Source organism: Canis lupus, chromosome 11 (assembly GCF_003254725.2).
Source record: "Canis lupus dingo isolate Sandy chromosome 11, ASM325472v2, whole genome shotgun sequence".
NCBI lineage: Eukaryota > Metazoa > Chordata > Mammalia > Carnivora > Canidae > Canis > Canis lupus.
In genome coordinates, this window is record NC_064253.1 from 47,040,729 (window position 1) to 47,059,969 (window position 19,241).

Genomic DNA, 19,241 nt, shown 5'->3' on the forward strand with positions numbered 1-19,241 from the left:
AGAAGCTTTTCCCTCCAGCTTAGCTCAAAGGGTAGCGTTGCATACTGGATCCACCTATTACACAATGTGGTCCTGATAGAAGTCATACGAGGTACCATAGGCTTCCCATTTAAACCCTGATCCCCAGAAATCACTGATTTTCTGAAAACAGCAATAATCATTTCAGAATTCACAGTAACCCATTCATACAATGTAAATTCCATTAACAGTTTTAGCTGTCTATTTAAAACAAATTGAAACAATTTTTCACTGTGTTGGATATTTTTTTTAAATGAGTATTTTGCTTGTCTGTTTTCACTAATTTACTGGTAAATTTACTTGAAATGGTCAATCCAGCTCTATAATTATACAAAGCTAATGGATTTCTTGGACTAAGTCATTAGATAATTATATTAGTTAATGTTCTTTTGGTTGCAAGCAATGAAAGCTGACTCTGTTAGCTCAAAGGAACGGGAACTTTAATGGCAGGGCACTGAAACAGTGGATGTCATCAAAAGGAAGTTGTATAAACAAGACTTACAAAGGTACTGAACCAGTCAGGCCTGCTTTAAATACTCATGGTCTTTTCCTCTAGACTAGAGCAGAGACAAGGATACTTTATTTTTTTTTTTTTTTCCATAAAGAGCCAGATAGAAAACATTTTAGGCTTTGTGGGCCATACAGTCCCTGTTGCATTACTCGATGCTACCATTATAGAATAAAAGTAGCCAGCCACACAATGCATAAATGAATGAGCTGTGTTCCAATAAATCTTTATAAATGGACACTGAAATGTGAACATCACAGAATTTTCATGTGCCATGAAATATTATTCTTTTTTTTACTTTTTCCAACCATTTAATAATTGCAAAACCCCCAAAACAGGTAGTAGGCTGGATTGGCCTGTAGTCTTAGTCTGTCTACTTTTCCTCTACGAAGCTGCCAAGAACTCTCAAGGACTTTCCATTTCTCTTTGTGCAAAGTTTAGAATTCTGGAAAAGAGAATCCCATTGTCTTAGTTGAAGTTGTTTTTCTATTCTTAGATCAAATGTTCCCCGCCAGATGGGAAAGGCCATTCAAGGCGGGTGGAGTCTCTGGAAGTTTATCCTTAGTATCAGATACAATTATCATAAAAGATTGGGCAGAGGCATGTTAAAAATTAAGCAGTCCCCTCAACAGAAAACCTACTACAATAACATTATGTCTTTGTATTTGTCTCCAGACTATTAATAAATGTATGTACTTCATAGATAGGAACTAGTTTAATCAGTGCATCCACACTTAAACCTTGTTTTGTCTCTTTATCTTTTCTTGTCTTTGAGATAAGAAAGAAATTCCCCAGGTGGGACAGTTAGAGCCACTAAACATCAATGCAAACTTGCTTTGATCTATCCCAAGCTCCATGACATCTTACTTGAAAAAGTTTCAGCAGCTTAAAGGAAAAATTTCAACTGCTTAAACAAGTTTAAAGCCACCAGCTACACGAAAATACCTAATTTGTGAAAAACAATATAGAGATCCTTCATAATCTGACCTCAACATATACTAATAATCTGCTACCCCCAATATGCCCCATGTCCCTAATCTACCTATTATTCTCCAAACACATTGTAGGCACATAGCTTTGTGTCTTGCAGCAAGTTCCATCTAAAACATTTTTTTTTTCTCTTTCCTTCTTAAGAACTCCTGTTTGGCATTCATTAACCCACACAGAGTTAACTGTATTTTCAAAACACTGTTAATTCTTATTATAGATATATCATATCTGCCTAATTTTTCTTTCAAATATTGAAGTATAACTATTAGTTTAGGCTTTTATTGGTCTTTTCCACACATACATATTTTTATTAAATACAAGATGCTCTAAGTTCTCCCACATTATGCCATCTACATACACTCTGCCCTCTCTCTATTAATCCAAAATTTCATACCCCATAAATCCTTATAGACAATACTGGAATTATATTTTTGAACTACCTAAAAATAAGAAATATGAGGTGTTTTTTTTTTTTCCCCTGCCTACATGCATTAAGTTTAAAATAGTTTTGGGGAAGTGACTTTATTTTTTATAGCCTATTATAGTAGGCCATAATTCTAAAATGGACTTCAAAATTTCTACCTACTGGGCAGCCCGGTGGGTCAGTGGTTTAGCACCTGCCTTTGGCCCAGGGCGTGATCCTGGAGACTAGGGATTGAGTCCCATGTCTGGCTCCCTGCATGGAGACTGCTTCTCCCTCTGCCTGTGTCTCTACCTCTCTCTCTCTGTGTCTCTCATGAATAAATAAATAAAATCTTAAAAAAAATTCTACCTACTAATATGAACATACCTCTTTTTTCACACCCCTTCAAGTGTGAGCTTGACCTATAAATATGATAGGCTATAACACTCTTAATCATGCTACATGAAAAAAGAAATTTTGCAGATGTAGTTAAGATCCCTAATTAGATCCCTAATTACGTGACTCTGATTTAATAAAAAGTGATAGTACCCTGGTGTGCCTGACCTAATCAGGTAAGCCCTTTAAAAGAGGGAGAGCCTTAGAGAAATGCTCTTATGCTGGCCTTGAAACAATGAATGGAATGGCTACAATAAACATAATAAATATATATTCCACACAGTGGGATATTGTTCAGCCATAATAAAGGGGAAATCCTCTCATTTGCAATAATATGAATGAAACTAGAGGACATTGTGTTAAATGAAATAAGACAGAGAAGGGCAAATACTATTTAATCTCATTTATAGACAGAATCTTTAAAAAAAAAAAAAGAAAGAAAGAAAATGTCAAACTTATAGAAACAAAGTAGAATGGTGGGTGCCAGGGGCTGGGGGTGTGGGTGTGGGAAATGGGAAGATGTTGGTCAAGGGTACAACCTATCAGTTATGAGATGAGTAAGATCTAGAGAACTAATGTACAGCATGGTGACTGTAGTTAACAATACTGTATTGCTAAGAGGGTAGATGGTAAGTGTTCTCACCACACACATACACACACGCATACACACACAGGTAACTATGCGAAGTAAGAGGTGTATTAATTAACTTGGTTGTGGTAATGATTTCACAGTATATATTAAATCATCATAGTGAACACTTTAAATATATACATTTTTGGGTCAATTTTACCTCAATAAAGTTGGGGGCGTCGGAAATGATGTAAGAAGAGGCAACTTTCCATTTTGTAAGATCTGTGGATGGGACCATGGAAGGAAGCAGATGGAGAGTAATTGTGCCCCAAGGAACTATAGTAAAGAATTACATCCAGGAGCTTTTATTGCATCTGCTTGAGAAAATTTAGATGACGAGATTTTGGACTTCGAAATGATGATATTTAGATTAGATTAGGACTCTAAATTAAAGATATGATGAGATTTAGATTATGAGATTTTAGACTTCAAGCCAATACTGTGATGGGATGAGATTCAGGAATCATGATAAAGGGTGGATGTATTTTGCTTTTGGGAAATATGTGAATCTTTGGGGGCCAGAATTCTAATATCACTTCCAAAATTCCTGTCACCTATTGTATATATTTGGTATTACCCCTTCCATGGAATGTACAGAACCTGTGTGTATGACAGAATATTGTTCCCATGATCAGGTTACTTAATCATGGTGAAGATAAAGGCATTTTCACATAATTCAGATCTTTAATTTATTGACTGAAAGAGACTCTTCTTGGTGGGGCTGACCTAATCAGATGAGCTTTTAAATTTAAAAAAGGAACTCTCTTGTTGGACTAAGAGAAAGGAAATAAATTGTGGTAAACTACTTATGGAAGGGGTTACGTGGCTAGGATCTGACAGGTGACTCCAGGAGTTGGAAGTGGATCTAGCTGACTGCTGAAGAGAAAAGAGGGACAAACCTATATGAGCAAGAGAGTGAATTCTGTCAATGACTGATTGAGCTTAGAAGAGAACCCTAACCACCAAAAAGCAATGGAATTCCAACTCTCATCTTGAGTTAAGCCTGGTGAGATCTGAGCAGAAAACCAGTACCTGAACTTCTGACCTACAGTAACTATGAGATAGTAACTGTTGTATGAAGCACTTAAGTTTGTGATAATTTGTTACACAGCATTAGAAAGTTAGTACAATTGTGTTATGATTATTAGTCTCAGTTCCCAGATGCTAGCCTTGTGTGACTGTTCACTGTATTTTATACTCTGTATCTAATTGTAAGTCTTCCAAAGAAAATTTAGTACACATTTGCATAATTCTCTCACGAGTAAATTAAATACTTTGTTTCTCTTATCCTTCCCTTATAGGAAAGCTCAAGTGTTTCTATATTCATTGTCTGTTCATTGTTTTTATCCTTGCACTGAAATTAGTATTATTTTTCATTTGTTTTTAGGTCTTTTTTTTTCTTCACAATTTGATAAATGCTTATGCTTGCTTAATTGCTAATCCAAAAAAAAAAAACATTATTAGAACTTTCATTTTTATATGAGACTATTTTATGTCCCTATTGTATAGAGCAACTAACTACATTCCCTCAGCAGGAAAAGAGCCAATTCTGATTTCATTAAACACTTGTCCTCGATTAGTTTCCTTCAGTATCTTGAAATCACATGAACTGTGCATGAGTTTATTTCACCAGTTATTGCTTCAGCCAAGAGATGAGCTAATATTCCCAAGATTTCCCCCCTCCATTTTTTTAGGAATTTTTTATATTAAAAAGTCTCAAAATTTAAATGTATAAAATAACACATTAAGAGCTGAATCACAACATAAAACGTGAGTTAAAATAAACTAAACTGAGGTTATAAACCATGCTTTATGAAATTAAAAAAAGCTATTCCTAAAATATCTATAAATAATTTAAATATATAAAGGGCATTTTAGACAGAATTGTATATGATTTTTAAGAGAAAATGTAATTTGAATTTCCTTAAAAATAAGTAATATATATTGAAGTGGCAAAAGTAGAAAAGTAGAAGTAGAAAAAAATGAGACTGAAAACATTTAAGACTGACAGTACCTCCATGATAGCAGAAGGGGCACAGGTCCAATGGTAATCTGTGATAGTAAGACATAGATTTTTTAAGGTGTCTTGGATGATGAAGAGAATGCAGAAAGTTCAGAACATTTTCTGACACATAAATATGAAATAAATGCAGTGAAGCCATATAAGGAGATAGTTTTTATTAAGGCACAGAATTCTTCCCACATCCAAGAAGGCTCATGGTAAATTCCATCAATAATGGCAGCTTTCCTTTCCTAAACCAGTCAAATGAGAGCTTTCCTCAGTGTTCTAGGGTTGTGTGTCAGATTACAGTTACTTTTACTTGGATCTTGGACTTTAAGTCCCATTTTTTATCATAATAGTTTGCATCTACTCTCCAACTCTCACCCCAACCACTCGCACTCAGTGCAGTGTTGATCTGATTTACGATAGCTCCACCTGTGGATCCGGGTCTTTCCCAGAGGATATCAGAGGCAACTGGACTACCTCTCAAAGTCTGTTTCTGAGCTGTTTCCTCCATGGGCCTGTTTCCTTGCCGAGATCCCAGTTCTTACACTTGGCTTCCACAATGCTGATTTCTCTCTGTACCACTCACCCCACACGTTTTTCCTTCATTTTCTCCATGTACTGCTAACATAATCAGCTGTATGCAGAACGAAACGGATCAAATATATAGGAGCCTCAAAGAAATTTTAAATACTAAAAAAAATACTAGAACCAATTATAAGCTTCTTCCTTTGCCTCAAGTCAATTTTCCTTTCAACATTTCTCCCATATGATATTCCTTTTCTAGGTAAGACTTTATGTTCTTCATCTGTTTGTCTTTTTTAACCTGAAAAAATTTACTTTGTTCAGTCTGTCTTCTGCATCCTAGTCTCAGGTCACTTAGTTGATTTCATAATACACTAATGGGTGTTGGCTTATAGCGTTTAAAAAACCTATTCAAATTATACCCCAAAGACTTCAAGGTATCACAATAAAAAAATACATACTAATCCATTTTTTCCCAAAACATCGAAGCATCTGCCTCTGAAATGAATCCCCTGGATTCACTTCATAATAATTAAATAAATATTATAATTTAATTTTCATAATTAAATAAATAATATAATTTATTATTATAACAAATAAATATATTATTGAAATAGTATTTTTTCTTTTTTTTTGATTACTATTATCATTGGACTTGTTGTTGTTATTACTGCTACTCTTACAACTATTAGCACAATTGCCAGACCTATCATTATTATTAATATGTAGCAGTTATTATGCTTGATTTGACATCAAAACCTAGAGCTTTTATTGTTCTATTGTACTCAGATACTTGTTATTAACACCTATGGTAGGTAGCCTCTAAAATTGCTCTCAATATTTCTGGTCTCTTGGTATTCCTGACATTGTTAATCCCTCCTCTTAATTGTGGGTTCCACTGGTGACTCATTTCTTTCTTTCTTTTTTTTTTTTTGGTGACTCATTTCTAAAAATAGAATGGGGCAAAAGTCACTTCTTTCATGGCCAGGTTACAAAAGGACTCTGGCAGGGCACCTGGGTGGCTCAGTGGTTGAGCATCTGTCTTTGGCTCAGGTCGTGATCCCAGAATCCTGGGATCAACCTGCATTGGACTCCCTGCAGGGAGCCTGCTTCTCCCTCTGCCTATGTCTCCCTCTCTCTCTGTGTGTCTCTAATGAATAAATAAATAAAGATCTTTAAAAAACAAAACAAAACCTAAAAACTAAGAAAACTCTGGCTTCTGTCTTATTTGTCCTCTCTTGCTCTTTACTTGCTGGTCCTGATGGAAGCCAGCTGACATGCTGTGTGGACCTATGGAGAAACCATATGGGAGGGGACTGAAGCAGGCATCTACCCACCAGCCAGCAAGGGCATTAAGCTCTCAGGTCAACAGCCCTGTGTGCCAACAACCACATGATCAGACTTGGATGCAAATCCTACCCCAGTTGAGCCTTTATATGATTACATCTGTTGCTTACACCTTATTGCAGCCTTGGGTGAAATTCTGAGTCAGAGGACCCAGCTCCATAGTGTGTAGATTTCGGAACCACAGAAGCTCCACTGGTTTAACCTGCTATGTTTTGCAGCAATAGATAACCAATAAATGACTTTCCATAACTGAGTTTGTTGTTTTCTTCACGATTCTATAATTCCCTTTACATGTGACAGACAGAAAACACTGAGTAAAGAAATGTGAAAAAATAAAAAAGAGAGTGTATAGTTTTTCTTTAAATCTCAAAGGTAAAAACCATTTTGAATCAGATCAGTTTTATCAATAGTTAGCACTCTGACACCTGAGTGGCAGACTCGGTGAGAGCCAAGTTTCCTAATTCCCACATGTCCTGGTCAAGTTATGCTTATTTTCTTCTCAGGGACTAGATGTTGAAAGACCTGGAGTTTCCAGCTCTCCATTCACCTCTTTCTCCATTCCTGGCATTTCAACCTTCTCTGCATTAGATTTTAGTAGTGACTCATATGATACAGAAAGGAAAAGGAACTTCAATCAATATGCTTTTCTTAGGTTGACACTCCATCTGCTTCTAGTCAACCTAGAACCCTAGTCAGTGAAGGATACAAAGCTCTGTCAGCTTTTCTTTCTATTGAAAACTCCCAGGAATATGATCATTGGTGCTGCTTGAGGCATAAACTCCCAGCAAGGTTTGTTTCTTTGTTTCTTTCTCTTTCTTTCTTTCTTTCTTTCTTTCTTTCTTTCTTTCTTTCTTTCTTTCTTTCTTTTTATCTTTTTCATCTTTTTAGAGAGGGAGAGAATGTGATGGGAAGGGGCAGAGGGAGAGAGATAATCTTAAGCAGGCACCATGCCTAGTGCAGAGTCTGACATGGGGCTTGATCCCACAGCCCTGAGATCATGACCCCAGCCCAAATCAAGACTCAGAGGCTTAACTTCTTAACCAACTGAGGAATCCAGGAGCCTCTCCTAACTGCTTTTCATGATGACTTTTATTTCTTCCTCAAGTCCTAGATGCAGTTTCATATCAGTTTCTTCTTTCACTGTATCTCAATATTTCTCTTTAAGCACTATTCAGTATGCCCCTGTGTGTTAAATCTAAGGTTACCAAACTTTTCTGTTATATATTATGATTCCATAGTATCTGTATGTCTGACAAGTATCCCAGGTGATTCTTACCCGCAGGAAAGTTTCAAAGTCACAGAAAGAACCTAAAACCAGGCCTGTGCTAAAATACTACCTAGAAATAACAGTGGTACAATATGGTCTTCTCAAATAATTTATTCCAAGCCATTTAAATTTTTAAATTCTTTAACTCCACACAAATTACAAATAAGCAATACCTTTTCCTTAAAAAGGACTATATTTTAATATTTGCATAAATGAATTCAACACATTTATGCTACAGGCATCATAGCACTTTGGGTTACAGATGAATCAGGCATCTTTCCTGTCCTTGAAGAGCTCATACTCTGACAACACAGTTGAAATTGAGGTAAAAATGGAGAAAAAAGCCCTTCAGAAAGGAGAATTAGAAGTATCAAGACTCTTATAGAGGAGTGTGAGTTCCAAACCACATGTAAGCCCAGTAATTCTATCTAGGGTTCTTAAATTCCAAGTCTAAAAGGACACATATCAAGTCATATACTTCTTTTTATGGGATGAGGTGGGAAACAGGCCCCATGGAGCATATCTTTCTTTTACCCATACACTGCAAAAAATTAAATTAATAGTGTTTTTACATGAGGAGTGTTAAATGACATAAGTGGTATTTATGAATAGGGTCATTCCTGATTGTTTTGACTCTGGCTCAGAAAACAATGTCAGTGGGAAGGAAGAACAGTGGTTTGGAGGAAGAGGTTTTAAAGAGACAATTAAATACTGAATAGTGAGATATGTTTTAAAAGGTGCTTGTAAGTCATGTGTCTGTAACCCAGCGAGCAAACGTACTTATTACATGCTAATAAACTTGTCAATTATGGAAGTCAATATGAGCAGAAGAGCCAACACTTTGCTTTTTTCTGTGTCCAACCCTGAATTCTAAAATGCAACTTTGACATTATCTTTAACTACACATTTTGGCAAGTGACACAATTATGACCATTATAACATTAGGATATGTCAATGTCTCCAATTTAAAATTTGGGAAACGTGGATTACTTTTTTGCCAGTAATTCTCTGAGTTTATCAATAGAAAGCCCATTGACTTCTGGGATATAGCTGTGCCCTTTATACTGTGTCATTACCAAGAAGACTTATTTCGGAACCAAATGAAGATTCAGTGGCCAATCTCTACCAACAGTTGCTAAGATCTAAATCTTGGAGTTGCTGAGGTACAGTGTTGCCATTGAGTACTCTGTATAAAATGGATTGGAATCTGCTATGGTCTTACATCTCCTCGACAGTCAATTTTGTGCCTTATTCGCAAATGTAGCACTTTGTGTGAAGCAGTCCGCCACGGATGTTACAAATCCTAATGAAGTGCTTTACCTCCTGCCAGATTTCAGTTGGGAAAGCTTTCAAATGTGTTTCCATTTATACATGCCTGCTTTTTACTCTCTGTGCACAATGAAATCCTACTGAATAATGTGTTTTATTTTCTATTTCCTTTCTCTGGGATATATGTTGAAAGACAGAAAGTAGATTGGTGTTATAAATGCAAACAGAGAGAACCAATTAAGTCATAAAAAATTGGATAGGCTTTGCCTAATGTAGATGTATTGTTATAAATAAGAGACGTGTAGAAGTCTGTAGACTTTGGGATTTCGTTCTCCATGCCACTGATTTTAGTTTTCTATCAATAGTGAGACAGCCAGGATTCTATTTTCTTTTCTGCCAGCACCTGCTGGACCTGAAAAACTGTACATCAAAGCTTGTAGTTTCAGTGTCTTAGAGAGCTCATTCTGTATTTTTCATCTCTCTGGCCCTGAGCCATTAGAAGCACAAAGTCTAGGCTCAAGAGGAAAATGAATTAAATATGACATAAAAAAATTAAAAAGATAAACCATGCCAAATAAATGAAAACTACAAAAATCACAGAAAAAATATTTAAACAAAGCAACTTGGTTTGCTCTCTGACTATGAAGCACCATTTGTTATGACAATTGTAAGTCTAAAAAAAAAAAAATGGTAAATCTAAGCATGATCAGAGCAGGACGTGAGTTTTGGTAAATTGACAACAAAAGCTCTAACAATTATATATTTGGCTTCCATCTTTCAATATTTTTAAACGAAAACACATGGTGTCTTGATTGATAATTAACATGTTTTTGATTTAAACAACCATACCAGTCATGAGATTTATACTTGCTTTATCGCCCAATGATAGCAATTTAAAACCATGCTAATAAACTACAGCATTTATCCTTTATTCATTTTTCTAATCATCAGTATCACTTGAAATCTTACTAAAAGAGGTATGTATCTTTGGCTTCTGTTGCTGTAAGTATGATCAAGATATAATAAAAAATGCTGAAAAAATAAAAAAAATAAAAATAAAAATGCTGAATACAGATTTCAAAGCAATTGCATAAAATTATACTGTTGGTCTTCAAAGACAGCAATAATAATAGCCCTCTAGTGTTACTTTATGCCAGGTGTTGTTCTAAATACTTCTGCCTATCACTTATCACATCTTCTCAATGATGTTGTTTTACAGATATGAAAACTAAGGCCTAGAGAACATAAACATACCCGAGGTCCCCAATGTTGTATATCTAGTAAAAAACCAAGCTGGGATTTGAATCCAGACAGGTTGATATCAACATCAGGTTTTTAACTACAATCTACCCCACATCTCTGGCTCTCTCTCAGATTCTAGCCTAGGGTTCTACAGTCAAAGGAAGAAGGAATAAAAAAATCTATAAGCTGGGAGCCACTCAAGCACTATTAGCTTTGCCTGTTGGACTAGCAACACTTTCTTAAAAGATAGAAGTCCCTGCCAACTTCCCATTAAAATGTCTGTGCAGGCACAAAAAAGTGTGAAAACACACGGCAAATTTTTCAGAAAATTAGGTATATCATCCAGTTAGTAACATAATATGTGAGACATTTCATCACCTATAGAAAATGGAGTTGAACACGCATAGACTTCATATTGTAGGACTGGTGTCCTCAAAGGAGGAAATGGAAATATAATATTCACATGGATAACATGCTGTGAATTCCTAATTATTTAGTCTAGGGCCTTTCTGTCATTAGACATTGTCAGCATAGTGTCTAGTCCTTTAAGATTTCAAGGGCCTACAAAATAATTGAAAACTAATTGAAAACAGAAGACAATATTAACCATAACCTACAAAATAAAGAAAATGAGAGTCTAATGCTCAATATACAACTAACATATTCATAAATGTTACATCACATGAATTAATTGCAACACATGAATCAGATTTCTAAGTATAGAAAATAGGAATAATACCATAGAGGCCAGTGCATTCCTGAAAGCATCCTTGCTTTATCAGCCCTGATAGATTCTCAGCTCTTGACTGTGCCACTACTAGTTCTTTATACTCAATGCTATTGAGTTCCTTTACTTCAGGTCCAGCATCAATCAGTTTCCATGGCTAAACAGGACTCACAAAAGCATAATCAAAGGCAACTTCTGCCTCTCCAAAAGTTGAGGTCATGTGAAATTATTCTGGCATGGAGCAAAAGTGGAACATACAAATGTATGTATGTACAAAGTAGCTGCTAATACCCATGCTGTTTCCTAGTTCCAAATTTCCTATTTTTATTCCTTACCCTTGACCATTTCCATATGTCTAATACTTAGCGTTAGATTTCAACTATAGTCCCCAATCTCATTTCCCTTTCACTAACTAGCCTTTAATAATCTAGATTCTCTGCAAAGCTAGAGGCTAACGTATGGTTAAATCTTGGGCTCCAAGTCCCACACTATGTCCCAATTTATAGTTAGGACAAAACTTCTTTGGTGATCCCCTTGTAAAGCTACTATTTGAGAGGCTTATCTGCTGCTACAATCTTCTTCCCCTACATGACCTTCTTCTTTTCTCCTCCAGATTCATAACACGGGCCCCTACACCCATGTTATCCCTGGGTCACTGTTACCATGGATCACTCCATAGTTCACCTGCTGCTTCTTGGGTCTTTGGAGATCTCTATTCATCTAACCCAAGGTGGGAGAGGATGGTCATCCCCATCCAGTTCCACCTCTGGTGAGTCCTGCCCAAATACATTCCTGGAATAACAGCAGGTCCCAAGCTTTTTCTATTCCTGGATATAACTCACCATAAATAAAAAGCACACTTTGCTGAAACTTCCCAAGATTATATGAACTGAACTCTCTTCTATGTTTTGATCGTATTCTTCTGCCTCGTCTTCTTTTCATTCCATTTCGGGAGCACATCAGGGATCCTGCTCTATGAAGTCAGAGACCAATTCTTCTAATATTCCTATAGAAAGACTCATATCTTTGAGAACATATTTGGAACACTCCTATTGAAGGCTTTTTTCATATAATGGTATTATATAAAATAATTCAAAGTCCATTAAAGTTTATCAGGCTTGGAATTAGAATGATTTCCTACATCCATGACTAGCAATTTTAAAGAAGAGAGAGAGGGGAAAAAAAAAAAAAAACAGTTAAAACTCTTGAAGTTCTGAGTTCCCACACCTGTGGGGGAGGGGGGGGATAAGGAATATTGTGGTCAAGAAATTTCAAGAAAAAACACTCATTATCAGGGTGAAGGGATGGTCCTTTGATAGGGAAGCTATTTCTCTTATCTTTTCCTCCCCTGCCCTTTTCCATTTCTTGTGTGTGGTTGCTAGATAACACCCTTTTTGGGGCAGCCTGGGTGGCTCACCGGTTTAGTGCCACCTTTGGCCCAGGGCGTGATCCTGGAGTCCCGGATCAAGTCCTGCATCAGGCTTCCTGCATGGAGCTTGCTTCTCTCTCTGCCTGTGTCTCTGCCTCTCTTTCTTCTCTCTCTCTCTCTCTGTGTCTCTCATGAATAAATAAATAAAATCTTAAAAAAAAAAAAAAAACACCCTTTTTGCAAGCGGCCACCCACAGAGATGGATTGGCAAAGGTAGCTTTAGAGGGTTGTGGTTTTGGAAAGCAAAGATTCTGATAGTCTCTACAGACAGAAAAACTGGATACTTTATTATTTAGTTATCCATTTTGGTTTAGTGTATCAATCAAAATGAATAGCTAATAAAAATTAAAGAAAATGTCTATGTACTGCAAAATATTGTTAGTTTAGGGTGAAGATGAAAGTAGAATTACTTTCTGCCTTGAGGGTCTGTTCTCTTCCCCCTTGCGTTATTTATTTATTTATTTTTAATTCTGGCTTCTTTCAAGTACAAAATGTTATCAGTGGGTATTGATATGAGGTATGCTGGCCTCTGGTATTTTTCTACCTCAGCAAAGAGGATATTGCTGAGACGTGCACAGCTGTAACAACTATGTCCCACATAAATGCATCTAGCCTGTCTTACGCGACTTTTTATGTTCCTTGAGAACTGGGTCGATCTTATGAGGTTTTTAATCTCATGAGTGTATGTGTTCTATAAATTCCAAGGCTGTTACAAAAATCTGTAAGTATATATATTTTTTCAAGGCCGTATTATTTTCAAAAAAATTTTTAAAGCCTATTGTTATAAATAAATTAATGGTAGAAACACTATCTTTGCACAAATTCTGAAGCCAAAAATTTCAGATGAGTTCAAACGAAACACAGAAGCCAACCAGAAGAGAAATAAATAAGTAAACAATAAACAAATAAATACAACCACAAAAGCTTTATCCATGCATTAACAAAACATTTAACAATTTACGTATTACGTATAAGGAAAACAGCATCTGTTATTTGTGATAACTATTTCCAATTTCTTTCTTTGGAAGGTAATGTTTTTATCCAAAGTCTTTCTTTGTTAATGCAATGGAAAATAAAACCTGCAGGAACAAAAAAAAAAAAAGAAAGAGAAGAAAGAAAGAAAGAAAAAGAGAAAGAAAAAATATTTCACGTATATTAGAAATTTAGGAGATGCTTTATATTTAAGATAATTTTTATAAAAGCAACTTTTGAAGCATATTCTCAAATGTGCTTTTGAGTAATTGTGTATCACTTTAAAGTTTTATTTCTATACTTCTAGAATAGTCTCTAAATATTTGTAAGTCTAATAACAATGTATGACAGTATCTATTATTAGCCACGTTTGCATTGTGGCTAACTTCTAACTTCTTCCTTTAAAAAATAAACAGGGGAGAGGGGCGAGATGGCGGAAGAGTAGGGTCCCCAAATCACCTGTCTCCACCAAATTACCTAGAAAACCTTCAAATTATCCTGAAAATCTATGAATTCGGCCTGAGAATTAAAGAGAGAACACCTGGAATGCTCCAGTGAGAAGAGTTCGCGCTTCTCTCAAGGTAGGAAGACGGGGGAAAAGAAGTAAAGAAACAAAGGCCTCCAAGGGGGACGGGCCCCGCGAGGAGCCGGGCTGAGGCCGGGGCGAGTGTCCCCAGGACAGGAGAGCCCCGTCCCGGAGGAGCAGGAGCTGCACCGACCTTCCCGGGCGGAAAGGGGCTCCAGGGAGGTGGAGCAGGACCCAGGAGGGCGGGGATGCCCTCGGGCTCCCGGGGACACTAACAGACACCTGCGCCCCGGAGAGTGCGCCGAGCTCCCTAAGGGCTGCAGCGCTCGGCGGGACCCGGAGCAGCTCGGAGGGGCTCGGGGGCGGCTCCGCGGAGGGGGCTGCGGGGCGGGAGCAGCTCGGGGGGCTCGGGCGGAGGAAGAGGCTCCGCGGAGGGGGCTGCGGGGCGGGAGCAGCTCGGGGGGGCTCGGGCAGAGGAAGAGGCTCCGCGGAGGGGGCTGCGGGGCGGGAGCAGCTCGGAGGGGCTCGGGCGGAGGAAGAGGCTCCGCAGAGGCGGCTGCGGGGCGGGAGCGCGAATCCAACAGCGCAGGCCCCGGAGCACTGGGCGCCCGGACACAGCCCAGGATCCCGCCTCCCCCGGGACAGGCAGAGGCCGGGAGGGCCCAGGACAGCAAGGACGCTCCTGCCCCGAGCTGAGCAGATCAGCGGCCCCGCCCCGGAGCCTCCAGGCCCTGCAGACCGAGAGCTCCGGAGTTCCTGCAGGGGCTGAATCCAGGTTCCAGAGCTGCCCCCGCCACTAGGGCTGTTCCTCCTGCGGCCTCACGGGGTAAACAACCCCCACTGAGCCCTGCACCAGGCAGGGGCACAGCAGCTCCCCCAAATGCTCACACCTGAAAATCAGCACAACAGGCCCCTCCCCCAGAACACCAGCTAGACGGACAACTTCCAGGAGAAGCCAAGGGACTTAAAGTACACAGAATCAGAAGATACTCCCCGGTGGTTCTTTTTTTTTGTTGTTTTGTTTTGCTTTTTGATTTGTTTCCTTCCCCCATCCCCCATTTTTTCTTTCTTTCTCTTTTTCTTCTTTTTTTTCGTTTTTTTTCTTCCTTTTTTTTCTCTTTCTCTTTTCTTTCCTTCTTTCTCTCTCTTTTTCTCCTTTTCCCAATACAACTTGATTTGGCCACTCTACACTGAGCAAAATGACTAGAAGGAAAACCTCACCTCAAAAGAAAGAATCGGAAACAGTCCTCTCTCCCACAGAGTTACAAAATCTGGATTACAATTCAATGTCAGAAAGCCAATTCAGAAGCACTATTATACACCTACTGGTGGCTCTAGAAAAGCGCATAAAGGACTCAACAGACACGTGACTGCAGAATTTAGATCCAATCAGGCAGAAATTAAAAATCAATTGAATGAGATGCAATCCAAACTAGAAGTCCTAACGACGAGGGTTAACGAGGTGGAAGAACGAGTGAGTGACATAGAAGACAAGTTGATAGCAAAGAGGGAAACTGAGGAAAAAAGAGACAAACAATTAAAAGACCATGAAGATAGATTAAGGGAAATAAACGACAGCCTGAGAAAGAAAAACCTACGTTTAATTGGGGTTCCCGAGGGCACCGAAAGGGACAGAGGGCCAGAATATGTATTTGAACAAATTCTAGCTGAAAACTTTCCTAATCTGGGAAGGGAAACAGGCATTCAGATCCAGGAAATAGAGATCCCCCCCTAAAATCAATAAAAACCGTTCAACACCTCGACATTTAATAGTGAAGCTTGCAAATTCCAAAGATAAGGAGAAGATCCTTAAAGCAGCAAGAGACAAGAAATCCCTGACTTTTATGGGGAGGAGTATTAGGGTAACAGCAGACCTCTCCACAGAGACCTGGCAGGCCAGAAAGGGCTGGCAGGATATATTCAGGGTCCTCCATGAGAAGAACATGCAACCAAGAATACTTTATCCAGCAAGGCTCTCATTCAAAATAGAAGGAGAGATAAAGAGCTTCCAAGACAGGCAGCAACTAAAAGAATATGTGACCTCCAAACCAGCTCTGCAAGAAATTTTAAGGGGGACTCTTAAAATTCCCCTTTAAGAAGAAGTTCAGTGGAACATTCCACAAAAACAAGGACTGAATAGTTATCATGATGACACTGAATTCATATCTCTCAATAGTAACTCTGAATGTGAACGGGCTTAATGACCCCATCAAAGGCGCAGGGTTTCAGACTGGATTAAAAAGCAGGACCCATCTATTTGCTGTCTACAAGAGACTCATTTTAGACAGAAGAACACCTACAGCCTGAAAATAAAAGGTTGGAGAACCATTTACCATTCGAATGGTCCTCAAAAGAAAGCAGGGGTAGCCATCCTTATATCAGATAAACTAAAATTTACCCTGAAGACTGTAGTGAGAGATGAAGAGGGACACTATATCATACTTAAAGGATCTATTCAACAAGAGGACTTAACAATCCTCAATATATATGCCCCGAATGTGGGAGCTGCCAAATATATAAATCAATTATTAACCAAAGTGAAGAAATACTTAGATAATAATACACTTATACTTGGTGACTTCAATCTAGTTCTTTCTATACTCGATAGGTCTTCTAAGCACAACATCTCCAAAGAAACGAGAGCTTTAAATGATACACTGGACCAGATGGATTTCACAGATATCTGCAGAACTTTACATCCAAACTCAACTGAATACACATTCTTCTCAAGTACACATGGAACTTTCTCCAGAATAGACCACATACTGGGTCAAAAATCGGGTCTGAACCGATACCAAAAGATTGGGATCGTCCCCTGCATATTCTCAGACCATAATGCCTTGAAATTAGAACTAAATCACAACAAGAAGTTTGGAAGGACCTCAAACACGTGGAGGTTAAGGACCATCCTGCTAAAAGATGAAAGGGTCAGCCAGGAAATTAAGGAAGAATTAAAAAGATTCATGGAAACTAATGAGAATGAAGATACAACCTTCCAAAATCTTTGGGATGCAGCAAAAGCAGTCCTAAGGGGGAAATACATCGCAATACAAGCATCCATTCAAAAACTGGAAAGAACTCAAATACAAAAGCTAACCTTACACATAAAGGAGCTAGAGAGAAAACAGCAAATAGATCCTACACCCAAGAGAAGAAGGGAGTTAATAAAGATTCGAGCAGAACTCAACGAAATCGAGACCAGAAGAACTGTGGAACAGATCAACAGAACCAGGAGTTGGTTCTTTGAAAGAATTAATAAGATAGATAAACCATTAGCCAGCCTTATTAAAAAGAAGAGAGAGAAGACTCAAATTAATAAAATCATGAATGAGAAAGGAGAGATCACTACCAACACCAAGGAAATACAAACAATTTTAAAAACATATTATGAACAGCTATACGCCAATAAATTAGACAATCTGGAAGAAATGGACGCATTCCTGGAAAGCCACAAACTACCAAAACTGGAACAGGAAGAAATAGAAAACCTGAACAGGCCAATAACCAGGGAGGAAATTGAAGCAGTCATCAAAAACCTCCCAAGACACAAGAGTCCAGGGCCAGATGGCTTCCCAGGGGAATTTTATCAAACGTTTAAAGAAGAAGCCATACCTATTCTCCTAAAGCTGTTTGGAAAGATAGAAAGAGATGCAGTACTTCCAAATTCGTTCTATGAGGCCAGCATCACCTTAATTCCAAAACCAGACAAAGACCCCACCAAAAAGGAGAATTACAGACCAATATCCCTGATGAACATGGATGCAAAAATTCTCAACAAGATACTGGCCAATAGGATCCAACAGTACATTAAGAAAATTATTCACCATGACCAAATAGGATTTATCCCTGGGACACAAGGCTGGTTCAACACCAGTAAAACAATCAATGTGATTCATCATATCAGCAAGAGAAAAACCAAGAACCATATGATCCTCTCATTAGATGCAGAGAAAGCATTTGACAAAATACAGCATCCATTCCTGATCAAAACTCTTCAGAGTGTAGGGATAGAGGGAACATTCCTCGACATCTTAAAAGCCATCTATGAAAAGCCCACAGCAAATATCATTCTCAATGGGGAAGCACTGGGAGCCTTTCCCCTAAGATCAGGAACAAGACAGGGATGTCCACTCTCACCACTGCTGTTCAACATAGTACTGGAAGTCCTAGCCTCAGCAATCATGATACTCTACATAGAAAACCCAAAAGTCTCCACCCCAAGATTGCTAGAACTCATACAACAATTCGGTAGCGTGGCAGGATACAAAATCAATGCCCAGAAATCAGTGGCATTTCTATACACTAACAATGAGACTGAAGAAAGAGAAATTAAGGAGTCAATCCCATTTACAATTGCACCCAAAAGCATAAGATACCTAGGAATAAACCTAACCAAAGATGTAAAGGATCTATACCCTCAAAACTATAGAACACTTCTGAAAGAAATTGAGGAAGACACAAAGAGATGGAAAAATATTCCATGCTCATGGATTGGCAGAATTAATATTGTGAAAATGTCAATGTTACCCAGGGCAATATACACGTTCAATGCAATCCCTATCAAAATACCATGGACTTTCTTCAGAGAGTTAGAACAAATTATTTTAAGATTTGTGTGGAATCAGAAAAGACCCCGAATAGCCAGGGGAATTTTAAAAAAGAAAACCATATCTGGGGGCATCACAATGCCAGATTTCAGGTTGTACTACAAAGCTGTGGTCATCAAGACAGTGTGGTACTGGCACAAAAACAGACACATAGATCAATGGAACAGAATAGAGAATCCAGAAGTGGACCCTGAACTTTATGGGCAACTAATATTCGATAAAGGAGGAAAGACTATCCATTGGAAGAAAGACAGTCTCTTCAATAAATGGTGCTGGGAAAATTGGACATCCACATGCAGAAGAATGAAACTAGACCAGTCTCTTTCACCATACACAAAGATAAACTCAAAATGGATGAAAGATCTAAATGTGAGACCAG